The sequence below is a fragment of the Microcaecilia unicolor genome, chromosome 3, assembly GCF_901765095.1.
Source record: "Microcaecilia unicolor chromosome 3, aMicUni1.1, whole genome shotgun sequence".
NCBI classification, from domain to species: domain Eukaryota; kingdom Metazoa; phylum Chordata; class Amphibia; order Gymnophiona; family Siphonopidae; genus Microcaecilia; species Microcaecilia unicolor.
Window position 1 is genome coordinate 171,668,509 of NC_044033.1, and position 24,874 is coordinate 171,693,382.

Consider the following 24,874-nt stretch of genomic DNA (forward strand, 5'->3'; position numbering starts at 1 on the left):
TTCCCTATGAGGAAAGGCTAAAGCAGCTGGGGCTTTTCAGCTTGGAGAAAAGACGGCAGAGGGGAGATATGATAGAGGTCTATAAAATGAGTGGAGTGTAATGGGTAGACATGAAGCGTCTGTTTATGCTTTCCAAAAATATTAGGACTAGGGGGCATGCGATGAAGCTACAAAGTAGTAAATTTAAAACGAATCTGAGAAAATTTTTCTTCACTCAACATGTAATTCAATTCTGGAATTCGTTGCCAGAGAATGTGGTAAAGGGGGTTAGCTTAGCAGAGTTTTAAAAAGGTTTGGACGGCTTCCTAAAGGAAAAGTCCATAGACCATTATTAAATTGGACTTGGGGAAAATATTTCTGGGATAAGCAGCATAAAATGTTTTGTACTTTTTGGGGGATCTTGCCAGGTATTTATGACCTGGATTGGCCACTGTTTGGAAACAGGATGCTGGGCTTGATGGACCTGTATGGCAGTACTTATGTACTTATGACACTGGTATAGCCCTCAAGGACGTGCAGGACCGTAAACTTGCATCTACTCTTAAAATGTCCTTTGAGGTGCTGTCTGCTGTTCTTCTGTGGACCATGCGGCCCTATCCTGGGTACAGCAGGCGACTTCCTCCTTCCTTGTCTCTGGGACTCTACCTCCCCCTGAGTTTTCTGATGCAGATGGCTTAATTAGCAGATGCGCTCTATGACTTAGAGCTTCAGCCAAGCAAATGGCTTTGACAGTAACTGGCTGTCACCTGTTTGGGCTGCAGCTTTGGTGTCCAAGCAGCGTTTGGTCTGGCTGCCCTTTAAGGGGGTACTTTTTTGTTTGGTGAGGACTTGGAGAAGTTGGTCAAAGTCTTTGGAGAGCCTAGTCTCGGCACTTGCCGGAGGACAGGCCTCGCTGTTCTCTGCAGGGAAGCCAGCAAATGCCATGGTTTTGTGATACCAGACGGTATCACCCGGGCCGTCCTTCTCTCCCGGCAAAATCACACGGCAGTCCTTTCGAGCTGATAGATGCTTCTCTGGGGCCGCAGGCAGATCTCCTGCACCTTTCCACCCTTTGCACTGATGGGGTGCCGGCCCTCTCCGAGGTCATGATATTGGAACGCTATTTCGAGGAGTGGGCCAAGCTGACCTTGGACCAGTGGGTTTTAGAGCTTGTTCTAGATGGCTTGAGTTCTCCTCTCCTGTCAGAGATTTTTTTCTTGGAATCTCTGTGCACTGCTTCCTTAAAGTGGGCAGCAGTTCGTTCCTCCCTTTTCTCGACTTCTTTACCTCAGGGTGGTAGTGCTAGTACCCTCTGCAGAGCACAGCATCGGCTGCTAATCCATTTATTTTGTGGTGCCTCGAAAGGGAGGTTCCTTCCGGCCCATGCTGGATCTCAGGAGGGTGAATAAGTCTCGGCACATACGCCTTTTTCACATAGAAACCATGATATCTATCTTTGCCTGGGGGAGTTGCTCACTTTCCTAGATCTCAAGGAGGCTTGCTTGCAGTTTCCCTTTTTGTCCTCCTCACCAGAAGTTTCTGCGCTTTGCCATTTTGGGACAGCTCTTCCTATTTCAAACGCTACCTTTTGGCCTGGCAATGGTGCCATGGACCCTTTTAAAGGTGATGATGGTCGTGGCAGCAGCTTTGCACCATGAAGGGATTTGGGTTCATCCCTGTCTGGATGATTGGCTCATCTGGGCTTTCTCAGTCCAGGACAGCCTTTAGGCTGCGGCTCATGTTGTGCCTCTATTCCAGTCTTTGGGCTGGATGATATGTTTCCCCAGGAGTCTTACGGTGTCTTCTCAGACCTTGGGATATCTGGGAGTTCTTTTCGACTCTGTGCTTGGCCGGGTGTTTCTCCCATACTAAAGGCACTTCAGGTTGCAAGCCATGTGCACCTCCTGTTGAGGAACCACATCCCCTCCCCCTGAGTTTGGGATTATGTCTAAGCGTTGGGTCTGATGGCGGCTTTTTCTGGGGGTAGGTCAGTGGGCTCAGACCCACGTGCACCCTCTCCAGTGTTCTCTAGTCTCAGTGGACTACAGGAGACATCTCATTTGGCAGTTGACTGCCTGACACAAACTGCATTGGTGGCTTCTGTCATCCAGTTTGATTCAGGACTCTACCCTTCAGGCTTCTGTCTGGATGGTGGTGATCTCAGATGCCAGCCTTTCCGGGGAAGGAGCACATTGTCTCTCCGAGTATCGACAAGGCCTTTGGTCTCCCCCTGGAAGCTCACTGGTCTTCTACCTCTTGGAGCTTTGGGATGTCTGCAAAGCTCTTTTGGCCTCTCTGCTACTCTTGGGGATTCCAGTGAGGGTTCTCTCAGACTACATGGCAGCAGTTGTTAATATCTACTGCCAGGGAGATATACTCGTAGTCTCCTCCTTGTGGAGGAAATCAGTCTGCTTCTTCAGTGGGTGGAATCTCATGTGCCGCAGCTCTCGGGAGCACTCTGCAGGAGCAGATAAAGTTCAGGCCGACTTTCTCTCCTGGAACACCTTGAATTCAAGCTAATTGGAGCTCTCTAAGGCAGCGTTCCAGTTGATCGTCCAGTGCTTGGAGATCCCCAGGCTGCACTTAATGGTGGCTGTAGTTTCGGCTTGTTTGAATTCAAGTGTTCCATCAGGAATCGCTCGCAAGTAGAGACCATTTTCGTCAGCATTGAAAATGTCACAAGGTGCAAACTCGTTCAAGATGGTAGGAAGAACTGAAACAACCCAATTTTCAGCACCAAAGTCATCAGCGTCTTGTTTTTCATCATGCTGTTTCTTGAATTTTATGTTGTTCCTCTCCTATCTTTCCAACCATCCAATAGTGGCTTTGAATTCATTTAGTCCAAGACTTTCAGCTAGCTGATTAGCTTTCTCCATAAGCAGTGGACCACTGACAGGAAACTGTCTGCTCCTGACTTGAGAAAACCACCGAAGAAGAGCATCTTCTACCTCCTCAGCTTTTCCTGCCCGTTTTTGTTTCCGGTGTGGATTTGTATTGTTTTTTGCCAGTCTTCCAGAAGCTGGTCTTTCTGTTTCAAGATATGTGAAATTTGACTGGGATTGACACCATATTCTTTAGCAATAGATGCTTGACTGCTTGTTTTCTAATTTTTTAAGAACTTCTATTCGTTCAGCCAGTGCTGAAGTCTTACAGTTGCACGACGACGACTCCGGTGTACACTCTAACAGCATTCTTTCGCTTATTCTGTCTGTGGCAGTTAACAGAGATTTCAAATTTACCGCCCCTTTGTCACGCACCAATCGGCTTCCATATTCCGTGCGTGCACTTATGCGGAGTCTTTCCTGCAGAGGAGCGGTCTTAAACCATGCATATAAGCGAATCTTGCACTTATCAGTGGTGCGCTAAACCAAAGTTTGTCCCCATAAAAATTGATGGCGCCAAAAACAGGACCCAAGTACGGCATGCAGTTAAACAGAGCATGCGCTTATCCAACGTGTACTTAAATGGAGTGCAATGTAATATTATATTATATATATTATTTAATACCGCCCATGTTAAATAAGACTCTCTTACTGGTACAAAGGGATTAGGGCACATCAGGCTAATTCCCTACTCCAACAGCTGGAAGACTCCTAGTCTCAAGACTTACAACTGTGTTACTGTGTTAGATTTGCACAAATTGTTTCAACAGTTATTTGAAAAGGTTAAAAGATGCAAACCTGCAGAAAATACAATTTAGAATATTACATAGATCCTGTTTAACCACAACTAGGGTCAAGCATCTGGTCTTGTGGTCTGAAGATAGTTGCACTCGCTGAACTGTGGCCAGAGTTACTCCATTACATATGTTCTTGGAATGCACTGGTTTAACTATTTGGAAAAAAGTGTTTGACATACTGTGCAGAGTTTTGCAATGGCGACTCGTATTGGACTATAAGGCCTTGTTGTTAGGAGATGACCAGGTTTTCCTGGAGCAAGGGCTTTGCAAAGTTTTCCTAGCTGTACTATTGGTCAAAAAAGTTATTCTCCGATTTTGGACCTCTTCCGATGATCCCCTAGTATTCTATGCCAAACGCCACTCTTTGGCCTGGTCTGAATAGTGGAAATGTTTTCTTACTCCATGTCCCTCTGGTTCCACTGGAAACACTGTAGGACCTTTTTGAAGATTTTGTTTTTCCACGTTTGTTTCTAACAGTCCTTGCTATGCACCTTGAACTCATGAACGCATGTCTTTGGGAGGGTGGGGAAGTATAGGGCCACATGTTAAAAGACTTGTATCCTGCCTGACAGCATATGCTGTTTTTGCACTTGCTTCGGATCATGTCTTGCACTTTGCTGCTCTTTTTATCTGTATACACTTTGTTCTAATTGCTTTCCAGTTGTTTGGTATGATGCAAGTTCAATAAATATGATGTTTCAAAAAAAAAAAAAAGTGCAGTGGACAGCTAACTGGGAGAATGGGTTCAATTCCACTGTGGCTCCTTGTGACTGGGCAAGACACTTAGGAGGAAATTCATCAAGTAGCGTTAGGGACTTCACACATTAAGGGAATTACACGTGCTAAATGCTAAGAAGCCCATTTTATACCCATGGGCTTCTTAGCATTTAGCGTGTGTTAAGGCTGTTTAATGAATTCCCCCTTAACCCTCCATTGTCCCAGGTACAAAAAAAACTTAGGGCCCTGTTTACTAAGGTGAAATAGCGTTTTTAGTGCACGCTAAAAATTAGCCACACTAACGCTAGACACACCCATATGGGTGTCTCCAGCATTAAAACGCTAAGAACGTTAGCTCGCCTACAGTGCAGCTTGGTAAACAGGACTTTTAGATTGTGAACCCACTAGAAACAGAGAAATTGCCTGTATGTATTATGTAAACCACTTTGGTTGTACCACAGAAAGGTGGCACATCAAGAATCTAGCAAACATATGTGACCATCTCTGGGGAAAGCTGACTAAAGTCACCAGAAACAAAAAAAAAAAAAAAAAAAAAAAGAGGTTTTCATGAATTCCGTTAAAGCAAACGGTTTGTAAACAACAGTCTGGACCCAACATCCTTTTCTGTGAAAAAAAAAAAATGTTTTTAAGTTACAGAAATTCAAACATGTAACTTAGCTTATGGACCCATGACATAAACAAGTGGTCATTCTGAATATTTTGGATCCCCTACTTTAGTCACCTTTTCCCAGAGAGGGTCACATATCAAGCATCTAATAAACATATCACAAATTAGTACATTTTCTTAACATACAGTAAAACTTTACTCCCAATGTAATAAGCTAATGCCATGCAACTTACTGCAGCATCCAAATTGTGCACAGACAGAAAAATGTGCACACAAAGCTGCAGTAATATGCATAGAGCTTTCTGCATTGGGTTTTCTGCACACAAACTTTAATGCTTTCACTGTACCTCAGCAACGATTAGTCCCTTGTCAGTGAAGGAACCAAACCCTATACAATACTGAAATCTGAGCAAGGATTGGCTCCTTCACCGCCAAGGGACCCAACTGTTATTGAGATGCAGTGAATAAATGAATATTAAACATTGGTTTAATATTAGCAGCACTTGAATTTGATTCCCTGGCCTCTTCTCACTGGGCTTAGTGGGCACTTACAATTACAATTCTGAAGGGATGTCTTACTTGGCTTGCTACGTTTTCCTTTTAATATATTCCGAGATGGAAGTGGGGGCCACCATTTGCTCATTTGCCTCACCCAGAAGAGAAAGATGAGCAAGAAGAACTGCATGGTAAATCATGCTCGCACTTTAACTCCTAGGGCCCTGTTTACTAAGCCGCGCTAGAGGTACGTTAGTGCTTTTAGCGCGTGCTGTGTAGGCGCCCACAATGTTCCCATGGGCGCCTACACAGTTAGCGCGCACTTATTTTGTGCACGCGCTAAAAATGCTGGTGCACCTTAGTAAACAGGGCCCCTAGTTTGATGTAAAGTACTAACATTAAAAACTGTGTTTTAAGCCTTTGGGGTTTGTTCACGCTTCTGTGCATCAAGATAATTATTGTCTTCATTAACTGTTCTGCTTTCAATAAGTGTACCAGAGCAGCACTATTTCAGAAACATTAAGAAAAATAAATCAAAGCCAGTAGAAAAAAAATCATCATCTTCCCAAGAGCTGGAAACATGTCTTACTCTAAAAGCATGAGCTCTCATCCCAGTCTTACAGACACATCAAGCTAATCTGGTTTTCAAGATATCCACAATGAATATGCATGAGACAGATCTACATAGAATGGAAGTGATGCATGCAGCTTTATCTCATGCATATTCACTGTGGATACCCTGAAAACCTGACTGATTAGGTGCAGTTGAAAACCCAAGTTCCAAGTACAAGTTTATTTACATTTGATGATGTATCGCCCTTCAGAGGCCTTTCAGAATGCTTTACATACATTAAATGTCTATATTCAGAGAGAAAAAGAAATACATTGGAGAAAACTGGAGACAAAGGTAGAGAGAAGAACAATGAGCCTGCAGAACTGAGCCATAGTTGCATCCCCTGTCCCTGCTCCTGAAAAGAAGCATGGCCCAGGATATAAACAGATCTCTAGCTAAAAGCATTCTTGGAACAGAAAAGACTTTAGACCAGTCAAACCTGATCATCTCATTCATTCTTCCCTCCCATTTCCAGATCATTTATAAATCTGTTAAAAAGCTCTGGTCCCTGTATAGATCCTTGCCCTTCTCTAAAAAGTCTCTTATCACCCTTTACCCAAGGCTTGGCAGATTCAGAACGCCTGAAAGAAGAAGACAGATGGCACATGAAAGTGCCACAACCTGGGTCCAGAGGGAGGACAAACATCTAGACATCTGAAGACCAGTATGGTATAGCATTTGTGTATAATGAATTTTGGTTGATACAAAACTGCCAAGTTACCCACTTCCAGCAAAGAGATTTTAGCCTATTTATGAATATGTGTCAACCCCATCTTGCTGCATTATAGGACATGCAGCACCGATTTAAAAGGGTTAGAACTGGACACCACCTAGGTATGTATGTAAGTTTAAAAAAAAAAAAAAACAGGACTGATCAAAAAATCTCTTCCTCCTCCCTTGTAGCCTGAAACTTGGCAGCTCTGAAAAAGTATCTCAAAGTATCTAAACAGACAGAGAGGAAGACAAACAGCTGCATGTCACCCCCATCTACATTATTTAGCACACACCTTTTTCAGTAGTAGCTCAAGCTGAGATACACTAGGTTTATTTCCCTGACCCCTGAGGGCTTACAATCTACCCGTGGCAATAAGAGAGTTAAGTAGCTCACTCAAGATCACACGAAACATGAACAATGTACGCAAAGACGACAGATGCGCTAACCAGCTTCTTGTACCTAAGGATAAATGTGTCAAGTCTTCCTTTCTCTTAACCAGACAACTCTGAACAGCTGCACTCGGGAATCCCCTCCAGCACACACCACTAGCAGGATCGAGAGTACCAGTTTAAATAACAATAATACCGGGCATGTGAATGCGCCTGAGAAAAGCTCGGCCTTGAACATTAATATAAACGTTCGACCGGGAACCGAAATAGGTTAAACAACAACAAGTTGTTGGAAAGTTAAATCGACTGACGATAAACTCAAGAACTTTAATCGTGCCGCCTTCTCCCCCTCAGGCCGTGAGGCGGAAAAGCCCTGACTCACCGGCGACGCTCGGGCAGGGTCCAGCCAGGCCAGCTCCCACAGTGCGACAATCTCTTTCAGGCCACCAACCTCCTCGGCAGAGGGCGCTCTTCGGCCCCTTCCCCCGCCGCTAAACCGGTCGCGCTCCGAATCTTCCTGTCTCCCGTCGGTTTCCCTGACCAGCTGTTACCAAATTGTGCTACTTTTGAAGACAGGCTTTGGAGGGGGAAAAAAAAACAACAAATTGCAGGTTGTGAGTTTTTTGGGCCACTCTCTTGCAATGTCTGCGGTTTTTTTTAGGGCGGTATTATTCAGTACGGACCCAGCCTCAGTCTGGTGGCGTTCCGGCAGCCTCTCTATGCATTCCAAGCCCTCGGTTTTGGTGCTCCAATAGCTTCTCTGAGTATGTTCAAGCCTCGTTCTGGTGCTCCAATAGCTTCTTTGTAAGACGTACCAAGCCTCTCTCTGTGTCCGCCATCTATTTGTTTATATGTTTTTTGTTTAGTGCTTATGTTTATCATGTGGTCGATCTTTCTTCTTAACTGCTCACTGCTGCCAGCCACCTCAGAGGCGGAGTTTTTTGAGGCTATTGAACTAGGTGTCGGGATAAAACTGTGTCTTCTTCTGCACAAAGAAAGCCGGTCCCCTTCCGGGAGTTGCTAGCTGGTAGCTACAGATGTCTTGAGAAAAGTACAGAAGGCTGGTGGATATCCTTCTTGGTACATAGATTTGTTTTGTGTAGGGGTTTAATTGAATTTAGACATTAAAAAAAAGAAACGAAGAGAAGCAGGCGTTGGAAAATGCAAGGCTGGGCTTAAAAAAAAATACACATTGCACATGAAAAAGTGGAAGGACGACCCCCGCCCCCAGTTTTGCGACACAGCAACAGGGGGTTTAGGAAGAGAGTGGGAGCTATAACAGTGCAGTGCTACTCAGGCTTTGCTTGTCTGCCTCTCTTCTGCAAAAGCTCACCCAGGTCTGTTTTCAGACTTAAAGAAGCAGGTTTTTGACTCTGTTGTGTTCTCAGGAGAGTGCGCCCAATGCCCGCCTACTAGAGTTTTGCGCTCAGTCTTTCCTCTGGCAGTTTGTGAGGAGGGTCGTCGGACCAACCAATAGGCAAGACTAAGCAGTCGCATAGGGCAGCAAACAGCAGCTGCAGTCAAAGCAAAGCAATAGATCTGACAGCCACCCAGACTCAAAAGAACCATCAATATGCCACTTTCACCTGCAGAAAGAGTGGGCAGTTTTCAAATTGCCTATTTACATGGGACATAAAAATAGCCATATTGGGGCAGACCAATGGTCCATCTAACCTGATGCCCTGCTTCCAACAGTGGCCAATTCAGGTTACAAGTGCAGGGGCGTAGCTGCAGTGTGTGTGTGTGTGTGGTGGGGGGGGGGGGGGTCATTCGAGTGCAGGCTTTCTGTGCATGATTGTCTGGCATCCCCCAGCCTCTGGCATAGCCCCGTATTTCTCTCCATCACTGTTCTGCTATCTGTTCCTTCTCTTTCCCTCCAACCCTTTGCAGTTCCGCATTCCCTGTCTCCCCGTGCTGTAGTCCTCTGATTTTGCAGACTTTCCAAGTCTCCCACTTTGGTGGGTTATCTCTTGCACTCCCACTATGGCAGCTTAAACTCCCGCTCGGAGTCAGAGCACAGTTCTACCTATCTTTCTTCTTTTCCCTCCGCACATGGTCCTGCATCTCCACTACTACTACTTGACATTTCTAAAGCGCAGCGCTGTACAATTTAACATAGAAGGACAGTCCCTGCTCAAAGGAGCTTACAATCTAAAGGACAAATGTACAGTCAGTCAAATAGGGGCAGTCTAGATCTCCCCTTCATAATACCCCTCTGTGGCCTGCCCTCTCTACTCAAATATTCCTTTCGCATTTCATTAATTTCTACTGCTACAGAATCTTTACCGTAAAGAAGGGCCGCACCGTAGAGCTTCGTACTCAAGTGCGCTAAGTCCACTATTGGATTCCCACCCACTTCCACTTGGCAACAGGAAGGGGGCAGGACCCAGTAGTGACTTTCACTGCACTTCAGCATGAGGCTTGCAGTGCTGCTCTTCTTTATGGTAGAACACTGGACCATCTGAGGGAGGTACAAAGAAGAAAGGATGCTTGATTAGAGGAGGGAGATATGGTGAAGGAGAAGATAGAGAGAATGCTGGACCTAGTTGTAGGGGGAAGGAGAGAGGGGAAAGATGCTTTTAGGAGGAGGAATGGACAAGGAGTGAATAAAGGCAGAGGGGAAATGCTGGATTGGGGAGGGGAAGGAGAGAGATGCTGCACCTTGTTAGGTAGGAGAGGGTGGTGGTAGATAAAAGGGTGGGAGAGGGTCTGACGGTATAAATAGTATAAATAGGAGAAGACAACTGACTGAAAGATATTAGGGATGGGAGAAAGGAGCTGATGCAGAGGCTGGAGAGAGGGATGAGCCTGCAGTAAGTGGAACAAAGGGGAAGAGATGGAGAGATGGGTGAAGAGATGGTGTAAAGGATCAGAGGGTAGGGGGCCTAGGAAGCAGTTTGAAGAGATGAGACTATGGAAAGGCAGGAAGAATATGAAAATGGAGATAAATTGAGGAGGAATGGGAAGCTGTTGGTAGGGAGTAACAACGAGGAAATAGCCTAGATGTCAGAAAGGGCTGAGTTACAGGGAAGCAGCTGGGTCTGGTGAGGGAATAAGAGTCAGAGAAAATTAGATGAGAGCTTGTGAGAGAATAGAAATGAGGGACTTGGAAGTGAAAAACAAAGGGAGAATAGGCTGGGACAGGAAAGAGAGAGATACAGAGGACAATGGGAGAGCTGGGGAGGGTGTTAAAATGGGAGATGGAAAGATGGTAAGCAGGTGGCGTGAAAATAGGGAAACTAAGGAAAGAAGGCAAAAATGAGCCTACACTGTTAACTAGGAATTGACAAAAAGAGAAGAGAGAAATGGAGAAAAAAAGATAAAAGAGAAGATCAGTGTTAAATATAGAGAAGGAAGGGAAGATGACAGGGAGAGAAAAGAAATGTAAAGGAGATGCTGAAAACAGAATTTAGAAGAAGAATCACACAAGGGAATGGAAAATACAGACTGGAACCAACCTGGTCAGAAAAATTAGCTAACGCTAAGCATTAAGGTATATAAATAATATATTTTTCTAAATAATTCCAACCAATAATTTCAACATAACTTCCAAAAAACAATATTTATTATATTTGGATGCATGTGAACATATAAGAGAGTAGTAGTATATGATTATAAGATTGTTATTATATACTTTAATGTTTAGTGTATAATCAGGCTCATTTTCGGGTCCATCTTTTGACATAAATCGGAACATGGACGTCCATCTCAGTATAATTGAAACCCGATTTTCGATGTCTCCAACTGTAGTACGTCAGAAGGACATCCAAATCTCAAGGGGGCATGCCAGGGGTGTGTTGAAGGTGGGACTTGGGTGTTCCTAAGACATGGGCATCTTTCAGCGATAATGGAACAAAACAAAGATGTCCAAGACTAAAATTTAGATGTTTGAGCAAGACCTGTCCTTTATACAGTAGCTGTAGTGGGAATTGGAACCCACTTCTCTAGGATCAAAATCTGCTGCTCTAAACCACTAGGCTACGTTACTCCACCAAGAGGTGCTCCAAATGACCTGATGACCACTGGAGGGACTCGGGGATCACCTTCCTCCCCCAAATCACTTTTCCAAACAGCACTTTGAAAAGGAAAAGATAGACTTTTTTGTAGAAAATTACCTTTCCTGTTCTGATTTTGGATGTTTTACAAAAGAACGTGCAAATTCAAACTTAGATGTCATATCCAAAATGTCCCGTGTGCATGTCACTTGCCCAAGGTCACAAGGAGCAGCAGTGGGAATTGAACCCATGTTGCCAGGATCAAAGCCCACTGCACTAATCATTAAACCACTTCTCTTGTGGACATCTTGTATTTGGACGTATTTGTGTTTGAAAATGGCCGAAAGTCAGAGACGTCCAAATCTAGGGACGTCCAAAAAGGACGTCATTGGATCTGGACATCTTTGACGGTATACAAAGACGTCCAAATCCAAACTTAGACATTTCTTTTGAAAATGCCCCTCCAAATCACAAAAAATGTTTCCAAATAGTACTTTCAAAAGAGAAAGCTAGACTTTTTTGTAAAACGTCCAAATTCAGACTTAGACGTCATATCGAAAATGCCCCTCAGCATGTTGAAAAATAGAATAAAGTAATATCACAATGTTCCTTTGATTTAATGCTCTTAACTATTCATGTTCTACAATAACAGAACAAAATATGGATCTTCAGGAAAAATTGACATTGATGAAGCCCTAAAAGGGGCCCCTCTGAATATGAAAAACAGCTTAATGAACACACAGTGGCTATGGAGCAATATAAAAAGGATCGAAGAAATCTGAAAATTAATACATTTCGTAGAGATGAAATGGATTACTCCAGGGGTTATGTATACCCCTGGATGGATACATCTAGATGAGTTAAGAAAACCAGGGGAGGTAAATGAGTTTCATCAAGTGATTCATCAGGGGATGAACGGATTGTGGCAGTAGGACAAAGTGAGGTTATAACAGGAGGTCAGAGTGGGGCAAATGAATATCAAACCATATGTGAATCTTTTTTAAGATTACCTCAGATTACACAGGTGGCAACCAATCCTTCGGAAACTGTGGTCACCAAAGGAACGAAACCCAAATAAATGAGAACACGATGAAGGAAGTAATTAACATATCTTCTCATTCTTTATCAAATGTAGAAAAGTCCATATTACAGCGCAGGATGTCATGTGTGCCCTCGGTGAGTTAGGACGCTTTCTGAGAAGTTCCGAGAGAAGAGAACATTTCTCTGGTAAGTGAATACTATTTTGCTTTGTGCTTTTGGAACTTAAAGATTGGGGTTTAAAGGAGGAATTGTAGGTTAGTGGTAGGCAAAATAAAAATATAAAAAGCAAATTTTATCAACTAATCTCCATGGTCTTTTCCACTTAGTTTTATAAACTTTGTACCACAGCATTAACAGATAGAATCTAGCAGGCACTACAGGATCTAGTCTAGTATTAAGGGGGAATAAAAAGAGAGAGAGAGAGGGGAAAGCAAGCAGGACCTAGTTTAAAATTAAGGGGGGAATAAAAAGAGAGAGAGAGAAAAGCAAGCATTATTAACTAGTTGCCATGGAGGGCCAGCCATCTATATGGCCGGCGCCGTAAAGCAACGGCAGAACCGTATTATCGAAAAAGATAGCTGGCTATCTTTTGTTTCAATAATACGGTTGGAGATGGCCAAATGTCAGCATTTGGGCCGGCTTTAGAGATGGCCGGCATCGGTTTCCGGCGATAATGGAAACTAATGCCGGCAATCTCAAACCCAGCCAAATGCAAGGCATTTGGTCGTGGGAGGAGCCAGCATTTGTAGTGCACTGGTCCCCTTCACATGCCAGGACACCAACCGGGCACCCTATGGGGCACTACAGTGGACTTCAAAAATTGCTCCCAGGTGCATACCTCCCTTACCTTGGGTGCTGAGCCCCCCCAAATCCCCCCAAACCCACTCCCCACAACTCTACACCACTACCATAGCCCTTAGGGATGAAGGGGGGCACCTACATGTGGGTACAGTGGGTTTGGGGGGTTTTGGAGGGCTCAACTTTTACCACCACAAGTGTAACAGGTGGGGGGGGGTGGGCCTGGGTCCACGTGCCTGAAGTGCACTGCACCCACTAAATACTGCTCCAGGGACCTGCATACTGCTGTCAGGGGGCTGGGTATGACATTTGAAGCTGGCATAGAGGCTGGCAAAAACATTTTTTTATTTGTTTTGGGTGGGAGGGGGTTGGTGACCACTAGGGGAGTAAGGGGTGGTGATCCCCAGTTTCCTCCGGTGGTCATCTGGTCAATTGGGGCACTTTTTTGAGACTTGGAGGCATAGTTTCAAAGCACTTAGCCTTCTAAAGTTCCATGAAACTTTGGAAGGCTAAGTGCTTTGAAAATACGCCTCTTGGTTCTAAAAATAAATGGACCAAGTGCAGCCGGCGAAATGCTCGTCAGAGCCAGCCATCTTTTTTCCATTATCGGGCGAAGTTGGCCATCTCATAACCACGCCCCCGCCCCATCCCGCCTTCTGTACCCTGCCTTGAAGTTTGGCCAGCTCCGCGACGGAAAGCAGTTGAGGATGGCCAAAATCGGCTTTCGATTATACCGATTTGGCTGGGTTCAGCAGATCACCGGCCATCTCCTGATTTGTGTCGGAAGATGGCTGGCGATCTCCTTCAAAATAAGCTGGATAGTGTACAAACCCTTTTCCCATAGTTTTAAACTGAAATTTTCTCTAGAAATAGGCATTTTTCCCATAGTTTTAAACTGAAACCTTTTCTAGAGGTAAAAACTAAACAGTTCTAAAAGGCAGTTATTTTCTGTTCCTTGGCTGCTGGAGAGGTGGCACATCCAGCAATCTCAATTAAATGTTATAGGTTGCTGAGTCAGCTTCAAAGAGCCTATTTAAAAAAAGGCCCCTTAGATTCAAAACTATATAAAGAGGAAAGGTCCCACTGAACTTTCTTTCTGAGATGTTCCGAGAGAAGAGGTCATTTCTCTGGTAAGTGAATGCTATTTTGCTTTGTGCTTTGGGAACTTAAAGACTGGGGTTTAAAGGAGGAATTGCAGGTTAGTGATAGGCAAAATAAAAATATAAAAAAGTAAATTTTATCAACTAATCTCCATAGTCTTTTCCACTTAGTTTTAAAAACTTTGTACCACAGCATTAACAGATAGAATCTAGCAGGCACTGCAGGATCTAAAACATTTCTTGGAACCATCAGGGCTTGCAAGTCTTGAACCTTTTTATCTAGATTATGAGCATTTGTGCTCATTGCTTTCCATGTGCTTAATGAGTTTAGGTGGTTTTCTATATTTAGATAACCTTTTCCTCTGCCATCATGTTTATACTGGGGGTGACTTTCTGAATTTCCTCATTTCCTTTTGTCACCCCCACCCTCTAGTTTAAATGTCTAGAAACGGTGCTTTCTGAATTTCTCCCCAAAGATCCTTTTTCCTGTCACCGAAAGATGTAGCCCATCGTTACAGTATAGCCTGTTATTTTTCCACGTATTACACCAAGCTCCTATGTATCTAAAACCTTCTTCTTTACAAGAAGACTGAAACCACTTATTGAATTCTACTGTTTCGTGTAGTCTTTCCTCTCCCTTCCCCCTTCTGGGAATTACTTCAGAAAAAGCCACAGTCCGAACAAAAATTTCATTCTCTTCCGAAGCTTCTGAAATATTCTCTGTGCTGTAAACTTGCTATTGTTGGCCAGGTCATTTGTTCCCAGGTGAATTACAACATCAGTATTTGAAGCCTTGCTCTCTTCTCGGATCACTTTCAGTATTTGGTTGGTACATGTGGTAGCTGAAGATCCTAGAAGGCATTTCACTAGATTGGAACCCTTAAACTGTGTTCCTAAGGTTAATTGCCTCTGATAATGGAGTTTTATGCTTTTAAACCGATCTGTCATTGTTTGGGGAATGTTTCTTTGGTTGTACTATTTTCATTGCCTCTTTTTTTAGCATCATAATGATGTAACACAGCAAAAGAATTTGACAGGGGCAAAGGTTGGGAGGGTAAGTGCTTCTGTGTCACAGATCTTAGTATACCAAAGCCTACTGTGACTCATCTATTCTTCTGTTGTTTCATTCTCTGTGGTAGTGGTGGTGATAAATTGACTGGGAATTGAGTAATCTTGGATGCTTCTTTGATTGTAGCTAATTCCTTCTTGATTTTTTTTAATCTCATTTTTCAAAGCTGATATTTGGAGACATATAGGACAAGCTCTAAGGTTCCGGATAGTTTGCCTTAGAATTAAAGCACAAACATTTATTGCACTGAATGAAGGCCATGTTGATGTGATTCAAAAGAGTGAAAAGGTGAACTATGATAGGGGATAACAAGGAGTAGGATTGACCAATTATGGTGTAATAAACTTATTTGTCCCTTGATAGCCCTATATAAAGGGAGTTCACTTAGGGGTGGGTGGCTGGGATTATAGAGTCAGACCCTTGGCAAGTGAAAAGACAGGTCTATTTTTTTTAATAGGATAGAATAGGAGGTAAAGTCAGCAGTTTATCAGGAAGATATTAAGAGCAGGACACAGGTAACATCAGTTTACAAATCAAACTGAGGGCCAGATGCACTAAACTTAACGAGCAAGTAGTAAACCCTGGCATGCACTAAAGGCCATTTTCCTATCACGGTAGCAGCTAATGAAAACGGAATGGAAATGATCCAAAAGAGCTGCACTACAGTTACAAGGCTATTATAATGAGATGCACTAACGTTTACCTATTCCCCTTACCGTCGAAAACCTAACGTGAGGTCTGCACCTCTCATTAGGCTGGGGCTGCTGTGAACGGACCCATGGAGACCAGTGGGAAAGCACCGAACACCCATCTAAAAAAAAAAAAAGAAAAGCTGCGTGTCCCAAGTGCTCGTCAGGGACGTCCTTCTAAAGTGCCTAACATGGGCGTCCTTCAAGGACGTCCCTGTCGTGCACTTGGCTTTTTTCCTCCCCCTTCCTGTTTAACGATGGAATAGACGAGCTGCCCCCCCTCAGGTAGCCGCCGCTGCCGCCGCTCCCCCTCCCCCCTGCATTGAAATGACAGCTTCCCGCAGCCCCCGCCGCCCCGCCATCCTCCGCACCCCCGTTGCCCTGCCTCCGCAGCCCCCCTGAGGTCCTCGCCGCCGCCGCTCCCCCCCCCTCCGTCTGCCACCGGCCAGGTCCTCACAGCGCCTCTCACCTCCATGTGAAGGCACTGCAGCAAGTAACAGCTGATCGCGTCCCTTCGGACTTCCCTCCTTTCCTCTCTGGCCCAGTGGCGGGTGGAGGGGGGAGCGGTGGCGGCGATGACCTAAGGGGGGCGGCGGGGCGGGACAACAGGGGTGCAGAGGATGGCGGGGAGGCAGGGGCTGCAGGAAGCTGTCATTTCAATGCAGTGGGGAGCGGTGGTGGCGACGACCTGGGAGGGGTGGGCAGTTCGTCTATTCCATCGGTAAACAGTCGACTGGCTGACTGTTTACCGATGGAATAGAGAATGCAAGTGAGCTACAACGAGCAGCTCATTTGCATTCTCTTTCCTTAATGCATGCCCGTTCCTTACTGATTCGCTAAGGGAATCGGTAAGGGAAGGGCTTTAACGATTTGTTAGTGCATCTTGGCCTGAGTCTGAAAATGCCCAGCTCTTTGGTAAACTGAGTTCTGTTTTTTCTTTTACCACACAGCTGTATACAATTGCCCCTCCTCTAGAGGCCACAGTCTATGAGTCACCAGATGCTATGTAACCAAATTGATTGAATTAAGTCTCTGGCATTGAAGATTCAAAACACAATTCTAATGAATGCACCTTTAAGACAGATACCAGATTCACCAGAGTCATCAAATTCTATGTAACCAAATTGATTGTATTAAGTCACTTGGCACAGGTTCAAAACACAGTTCCAATGAAAGTACCTTTAAGACAATTCCAGCATAAAAATGTGAAATCACAAGCACATAAGTTCAAAACACAGTTCAATAAAGGCACCTTTAAGACAATACCAGCATAAAAATATGAAATCACAATGCAAGAACAATTTTAAGTTAGAGACAAGAGGATGAAGACAAATTAGTAACTTTTAAAGGTCAGACCCTCTACAAGTGGAAAGACAGGTCTTTTTTTTTTAATAGCAGAATAGAAGCAGGTAGAGTCAGCAGTTTATCAGGAAGATATTAAGAGCATATTAACAGGTAACAGTTTACAAATCAAACCAATGCCCAGCTCGCAGTTAAACTGAGTTCTGTTTTTTCTTTTACCATACAGCTGTATACAATTGCCCCTCCTCCAGAGGCCACAGTCTATGAGTCACCAGATGCTATGTAACCATATTGATTGAATTAAGTCTCTGGCACTGAAGATATGTGTTTATTTATATATCAATATGAGTTTATTTAGAGGCTTTTTTGCTGGTAACTATGTATGTATTTGTATATTTATTTTGATAATCTGGAATATATATTTTTATATATTTATGATTTTTTATATATTTATGAGAATATTAATGAACTAGTAAAAAAGGCCCGTTTCTGACACAAATGAAACGGGCGCTAGCAAGGTTTTCCTCGGAGTGTGTATGTTTGAGAGAGTGTATGTGAGAGTGACTGTGTGTGAGAGAGAGAGAGTGAGTCTGGGTGCGAGTGTGTCTGTGAGAGAGAGAGTGTGTGTCTGAAAATGAGAGTGTGTGCAAGTGCGTATGTGAGACACAGTGAGTGAGAGAGAGAGAGAGAGTGTGTTTCACACAGATACAGTGTGTGCAAGAGAGAGAGAGAGTGTGTGTGAGACACAGACTCTTTGTGAGACCGAGTGTATGAGACCAAGAGAGTGTGTGAGTGACTGTGTGACACATAGAGAGTGAATGTGATACAGTGTGAGACAAAGAGTGTGTGAGAGACAGTGTGTGAGAGTGAGAGAGAGAAAGACATTGACTGTGAGAGAGAGAGTGTGTGTGTGTGACAGAGATACTTCCCCCCTCTGGTGTCAGCCCCCCCCCTCCCCCCTCTCTGGTGTCTGAGCGTTACTGTGCAGGACGCTGAGCTCTGGCTGTGCTTCAAGGAACTGACCAATCCTATTTAATAGAATGCACCTCCAACATTCTGAAGCCAAGAAACCTCGTGTGGTTGGTCACTTCTGCTTGTGACGAACCCGGAAGTACGTGATGTCAATTCAGGAGATGGATACAGAGAGCAGGAATGCCTCAGCCATGCAGTCAGCTTCAGAATGTTGGAGGTGCATTTTATTATATAGGATGTGTGTTTTTATCTTTTAATTTGTCTTTTCTTAGACTGTTTTGGACTCCTGATGCAGTACCTTGCCAAAACATGGCCCCTGTCGAGTCCATTTAAAGGTTTGATGTGAGCAATGAAGGACTTTTTCAAGTTTTTTTCATAGCACACTGTACATTTGATCTTTTTGGTAGTCTCCAGTTTGTTGTTTGTACCTTGAGATATGGAAATTCTTCAGTCTTCATCTGCTGTCATTTACTGTATTACTATGTTAAGTAGGGTGCATCCATGATAAAATGGCCACACTAAACTAAGAATGGGTATGCATTACATGTCAGGAGCTACAACCCTGTGCTAACTTTTGTAAATTTAAAGGATTACATTAGGTGCTTCTTGATCTTTAAATATGGTGCCCTTGTGTAGGTTAAACTGGGAAATGTAGGGCTGCACATCAATCAAAAATGTTAATCATGTGATTAATCGCATACAGCATCCCTCTCATATTGCTATCTGTACAGTGCAAAATATAGACAGTAGATGTAAATTCTCTAAACTGGCATATTTCAATTACTAAACTGAAAATAATTTTTTTTCACATTTGTTGTCTGGTGATTTTTTTTCCCCTAATCATCTTGTTCCCTGTCTCTGATTCTGCTTCTCTCTTTCTGGGCTCTGAATTCTGTTTCCAGAACCTCCTGTCTAGTCACTATTTCTTTTCTCTCCTTCTTTCTTCTCCACTTCCTGCCCTGTATCCATCTTTCAAATTATTCAGCTTTCCCCATTTTTCTTCCTCCTCAAATCATTCTAGAGCACAATAGACATACTCCCTATTAGCATTTTCCAGCTTGTCTCTTTTGGAAAAATATACTACCTAACAAATTCCCCCGGATTCTATATAGGTCGCCCAAATTTGGGAATGCAGAGTAGATGACACCTCATTAACTCCTTAATTTGTGTTTGCAACAACCAGTTATAGATGTTAATTGGCACTAATTTAGATTTGCATGTGCATCTGCCTGCATTCTGTTCTATAACACTGCACACCTAAATTGTCTCGCATACAACCTGAAAGGGTGTGTGGCATTGGACGGGTCAGGGACACTCTGGAAGTATATCACAGAGGCCATGGAAAGGTGCAAACCATAAATATTTCTAGTTTTAATTTTATTATAGCTATTTTGCTTTTTTTGAGCTGGGAACAGACTTAGAAGTTGCAAGACAGCTATAAATGAGTTTTTTTTCCTGAAAACTACCCTTCTAAGACTGTGGTTTGACATTTGGCCTATGCTAACTTGTGATAAGTTGCTAGTCAGCAACTAAGAGCCAGAGACTCCTATGACTAAGGACACCTGCAGTATCCAGATAAACAAGCAACAGGAGAAGTAAGTGGGTACGGGTAAAACTGTAACTTCAGTAAGAGGGTGGGGGCATTACAAGGACATAGGTCAAACCATTATCTAATGAAGACTTATGCTTATGTGCATGACAGGCCCTAACTGTCAAAGCAATGAGGGAATAAATGATAGAAGTTGGAAGATGGTAGAACGTGCTGGAACAGGATTCACCATAAAAGGAAAAAGAATGTTCTGGAAAGATGCATATTCATTAAGTAGGAAGGGTAATTATAATTAAGATAATGAAGAAAAGAAGAAAAAAAAGTATTTAAGAGGAAACAGAACTGAGGATGGTGAGCCTCAGTGTGTCCACACTAACAGGTGGACATATTGACAGATCTCAGGGAAAACTCTGTTTTTATTTGCTACATATTATACTCTATTGGGATTTTATTTGTTGATATTTCAATAATTACTGATTGGTTTCTTTGACTATTTGAATAAACATTTATTATGTTTAATACTTATTTAGTAGCCAGAGTTTTTCTTGCCTGGGGTTCTGCCTGGAGAGCAAGGGTCCACCCTCCAGGAGACCTCCAGAAGGTTACTCCTGTCTCTGAGGCAAAGACAGAAGTATGCAACTCCCAAAATTTAGGCCCAGTGTTACAGAATATTGGGTTTATGCACCGAGTTTGCGCACCAGGATTTTCAGCAGGTGTAAATCCTTGCACCCGAAGTTGGGTTCGGGAATCCACACTAAACACTATTCTATAATGGGTGCTCAGCCTGGAGCGTCCTTTATGGAATGGCCCTTGTCATGGTTTTTTTCCTGGTGCCTACATGTGAGTACCATATACTGTATCTAGCCCATTGTGTCTGTGTTTGATTCACTGATAACTCTCTCTCTCTCTCTTTCTCTGTGAGGTTGATAGTGGTGTACAGAGGAGCTGAAGAGACTAGACTTAGTAAGTGAATACAGAGTCTGCATCAGCAGTGTACTAGTGTTTTTCCTGACAAAAAAATGCCTGTGTAATAAAAACAGTCTGATGAAATGTCTTCCAAGAAAAATGTATGAAGAGTTGACATCAGTCTAACACTGTAACCTTGATACACTTACAAATAACTTTAGCTGTTTAAGTCACGAAATGGCTTTGGCCATGATTTTGAGATGGTCTGGTTGTGTGGATAAAACCTATTCATTAAGTGGCGAAAGTTAACCACAAATGGATAACTTCAGGATTTAAATACAAACACATGTGTAACACTCATGGCATCTGCGTGGTCTCTGGCATTAAGCGAGCTGCGCACGACAGTTGCGTCCTTGGCCCAGGGGCTCACGGGAGGTGACAAGCTCAGGCCACTTTGCTGCGGCACGACCGGTGCGATTGGCCCCCCTCTTCGCGGCTCCATCATGCGGGCTTCGGGCATGGAGCTGACTGAGTCGGCAGCGGTGCGCTCCTCCCGCCTGCCCTCTGTGGGTGCCAGTCAGGTGCCAGTCGAGTCTTCCCATCATGCAGCTGGGAGCAGAGCCTTCCTGGGGGCGGATCTTCACAACGCTGACACCTGGGGTTCCCTGACGTCAGATGCCTTCACCATTTAAGGATAGTAGGGAGAGAACTCCAGTGCCTTAGCTACAACTCTGGTTGAAGTCCAGGTGTGTTTGCGTTTTCTGTTGCCTTTATCCTGTCTGAACCTGTAAGCTGCCTGTCTTACCTTGAAGCCTGTTCCTGACCTTGACTCTGGATAGCCGCCTGCCTGAACCTGAATCTGATTCCGCTAGCCGCCTGTATGACCTTGTAAGCCTGAACCTGACTCTGGATAACCACCTGCCTGAACCTGTAAGCCTGAATCCGACTCTGATTTCACTAGCCGCCTGTCTGACTTTGAAGCCTTCGCTAGCCGCCTGTCTGATCTTGAAGCCTGTACCTGGCCTTGACTCTGGATAGCCGCCTGTCTGAACCTGAAGCCTGAACTTGACTCTGTTTCCACCTACCGCCTATCTGAACCTGACAACTTGCTGCAAGTCAGCCATCTGTCTGATCCTGTAGCCTGTACCTGTTTCTGTCTTCTGTTGCTGTCTGTCTCAACCCATAGCCAGTACCTGTCCTGTCTCACTCCTCTGCTACCTAGACTGTTCCTCTCCAGGTAGTCCATCCTGATCAGACCTCCTCAAGTCCTGTCGGCCGCCAACACCCAGGGACTCAATCGGTGGGGAATGGTGGTCATCACAGGTGAAGCACTGGGCTTTCTGACCGCTGTTTCTGATACAGAACCCAGCCATCTAACCAGGTACCACCTATCCTGGAACAGCACAAGGGCTCACTACCAGTGACTGTCATCCGTAACTGCCAGTGACAGACTGTGTCAACATGAGTAGCAGACATAACTTCAAACTTCCGTTTAAAGATATACATGGATTTTCCATGATCCTATCTGGGTGGATTGGATTGCTGAAAATCCACTCACAAGGGATAAGTTGTCCATTTAGGAATTCACTGGCTGGCTGAATATTGACCACATTGATACTTACATATGTGTGTGGATAGATGTATATGTAGAATACAGGTTCTGCCTGCTAGAAACAGATAATCAAAGACCTCTAGTGACTCTACAAGTAATACTATCTGCTGAACCTTTGACTTTGGGAAGTTCTCACAACTTCCAGAGCAAGGGATGTTTCTTCCATGGTCAATGACTGCAGTGGGAGGAGACCCTTTGGAGGGTGTGGGTATATGAATACCAAGTTCAATGGGAGTAGCCTTGTCTTTGGCTCAAGCTCACTGGCCACTATACCACTGCTGCAAGAGATAAGGCTTGCCTCTTGCCTCCCACACTGACATACATCTATTAAAAAGGAAGAAAGTCTCTGTTAGCACAGCCACAGCAACAGGAGCAACAAGAAGTGGGATGCACCAATATAGATTACAACAAACTGCTGAATCTGCACCAGGAGGATCCTGGAACAGGGAACTGGACCTCCACTACCATCCTGATACAGGAGGGAGAAACAGAAACAAGATCAAGCCTAGGGAAAGAACCAGCAGGGACCAGGGGATCCCAGGAGGTAAAACTACAGGACAGAAAATCTCAGTGCCTAGTGATCCCATCATGAAAGGAACCCCCTATAGAGACTTTGTACATGAAGACTCAGAGAGCCCTGACACCAGAGAAGGATATTACAGAGCTGCCCTCTTCGGGAGAAGGGGCCCAGAGATAGTATAGCTGTAAAAAAAACTTGTATCCAGAACCTCTACCAAGGTAGAGTGCTCATAAGGAAACCTACTAGAGACTAAGTGTTTGAAAATACTTTACATCTGTTTGTACATAGTATAGCTGAGACGTCATCCCATACAGAGAAGTGGAGCCAAAAAATGAAGAAAATTTCGCTGTGATCATCGCACACATGGGATAATTAGGAATAGTCTTCCAATAAACACAGAAGCTTTCACAAATTTTATGGTGCTGTTTTAGTTCAATGGGGCCGATATTAAGACCGCAGGAGGCAGCCCGGTTAACTCTCTCAGTCAGCGGCAAATCCAGAATGTCAATGCTGGGCTGTATGGTGACCAGTATAGAATTTCCAGAGGGATTTTGGTCGCTATGAACATAGCCAGTTGAGACAATATTAATCGGCTGATCAGACCTGCTATTTACGTGGGTCTATCTGGCCACTAAACTTAGCTGGTCAGACGACAAATATTGGCGCTAACCGGCTATGTCGCACAACATAGCAAGTGACCAGGTTAGCCGCTAAGCTCTAATATTCAGCTGGGATAAGCCACAATCACAAGCTGAATATTAGCGCTTAGCCGGCTTAAGGCTATTTAACCGGCCAGAAGCCATTCCTGGCCGGTTAAATAGCGCGGAATATGGGAAGAATGTTTTCTTGCAGTTCAGTGTTCTCCAGTTCAAAATGACTTTCTGTGAGTGCACAGTCAACTGCCACTTTAGAAATTAACTCTGGATCTGCAGCAAATGGATTCTCTGCAGGGACATTAATCCTACTCTCTGCTATTTATTCTGCAAAATAGCTCACAATGTTTTTCATTTCTTCGGGTTCCCACACTTCTCTGAACTCGAGTGTTTTCCCAGGTCTCTCTTTCAGATAATACACGCACTCTGCAGGGGCACTAGTAACCCTCCTCCCTGATGTTTATTCTGTAAAGAAGCTCACAGTGTTTTTCATTTTCTTGGATCTCTCATTTCACCGGGTCTCTTGAGCTTCGGCATACCGCTGCATTGCAGTACATATGCTAGTTGACCGTTGACCTGTGCTACAGCCATACATAGCACAGACATACATACATGCCCAGCTTATGGCAATTAATGCAGTACTCGAGCAGGCAAGATTAAACTACACATTTGCAGGACTTGTGTAGATCATTTCTTCCGGGTATTTGACGGCCGCAATGGAAGACTTAGAGGGCTACGTGCTGGAGACCACTGCTGTAGACTATTCTGTCATTATCCTAACATTAACGTTTAAACATCCTAGGTCAGCAACAAGCAACACCAAGTCCTTAAGCGACACATGCCAAAATAAGTTTGTTTCCTGAGTTAGTGAAGTATATGCAGATATAACTGGTGAATATTCCTTGTGAATATTTTAAAAAGCCCATCTGTTTCTGCCTTTCTGAGAGATTTACCTGCTACTTTTCTAGGCAGGAATTTAGAGTATATAATTAATTACCAAAAAGTACAAAATGTGTGCACTTGCCATTGCCTAGGGTGGAAATTCCCATCGGCACAAGGGCTATCGTGTTTATTTAGAACCCAGACAGCACGTGGTGACCCTGTTTACAACTAGACCTACTGCAGTTACTGTTACCATGCCAGATAGGGACAGACAGTCCCAGTAGCAACAGCACTTGTATTTCTCAACAGCTGTTTTTGTTTGCAGCCAGTGAATCTTGCAGACTGTACTTGGGAAAAGACCAAGTGCACCATTTACCATATGCACTCTAACAAAGATGTTGTCCTGCATAGTCAGAAAAGGATCCATAGTCCACATGTTCTCAAAATTGTCATCTTTGTATGTCAGAGAGACTAAAACAATTTCTGTCTTCTGTACCCAGGGTGATAGTTCTGCAGACTAAATCCGGAATAATTAATTTAGAGCCAGTTTATTGTGGTGTGAGCTATGACA

At 44.0% G+C, this 24,874-nt stretch overlaps 1 protein-coding gene and 1 long non-coding RNA gene across 2 annotated transcripts in view; one reads left to right on the forward strand and one right to left on the reverse strand.

The window, feature by feature from the left end:
• The window catches only part of FBXO30 (F-box protein 30), a 47,652-nt gene extending 39,670 nt beyond the window's left edge, over positions 1-7,982 (reverse strand). Inside the window, exon 1 of the mRNA XM_030196579.1 lies at positions 7,598-7,982. The gene's annotated coding sequence lies outside the window, so the exon portion shown is untranslated. The remainder of the gene's footprint in view (positions 1-7,597) is intronic.
• Positions 7,983-8,098: 116 nt separating this feature from the next.
• LOC115464862 overlaps positions 8,099-24,874 on the forward strand; it is a 68,261-nt gene continuing 51,485 nt past the window's right edge. Inside the window, exons 1-2 of the long non-coding RNA XR_003941280.1 lie at positions 8,099-8,295; positions 12,346-12,386. This is a non-coding gene — a long non-coding RNA (uncharacterized LOC115464862). The remainder of the gene's footprint in view (positions 8,296-12,345; positions 12,387-24,874) is intronic.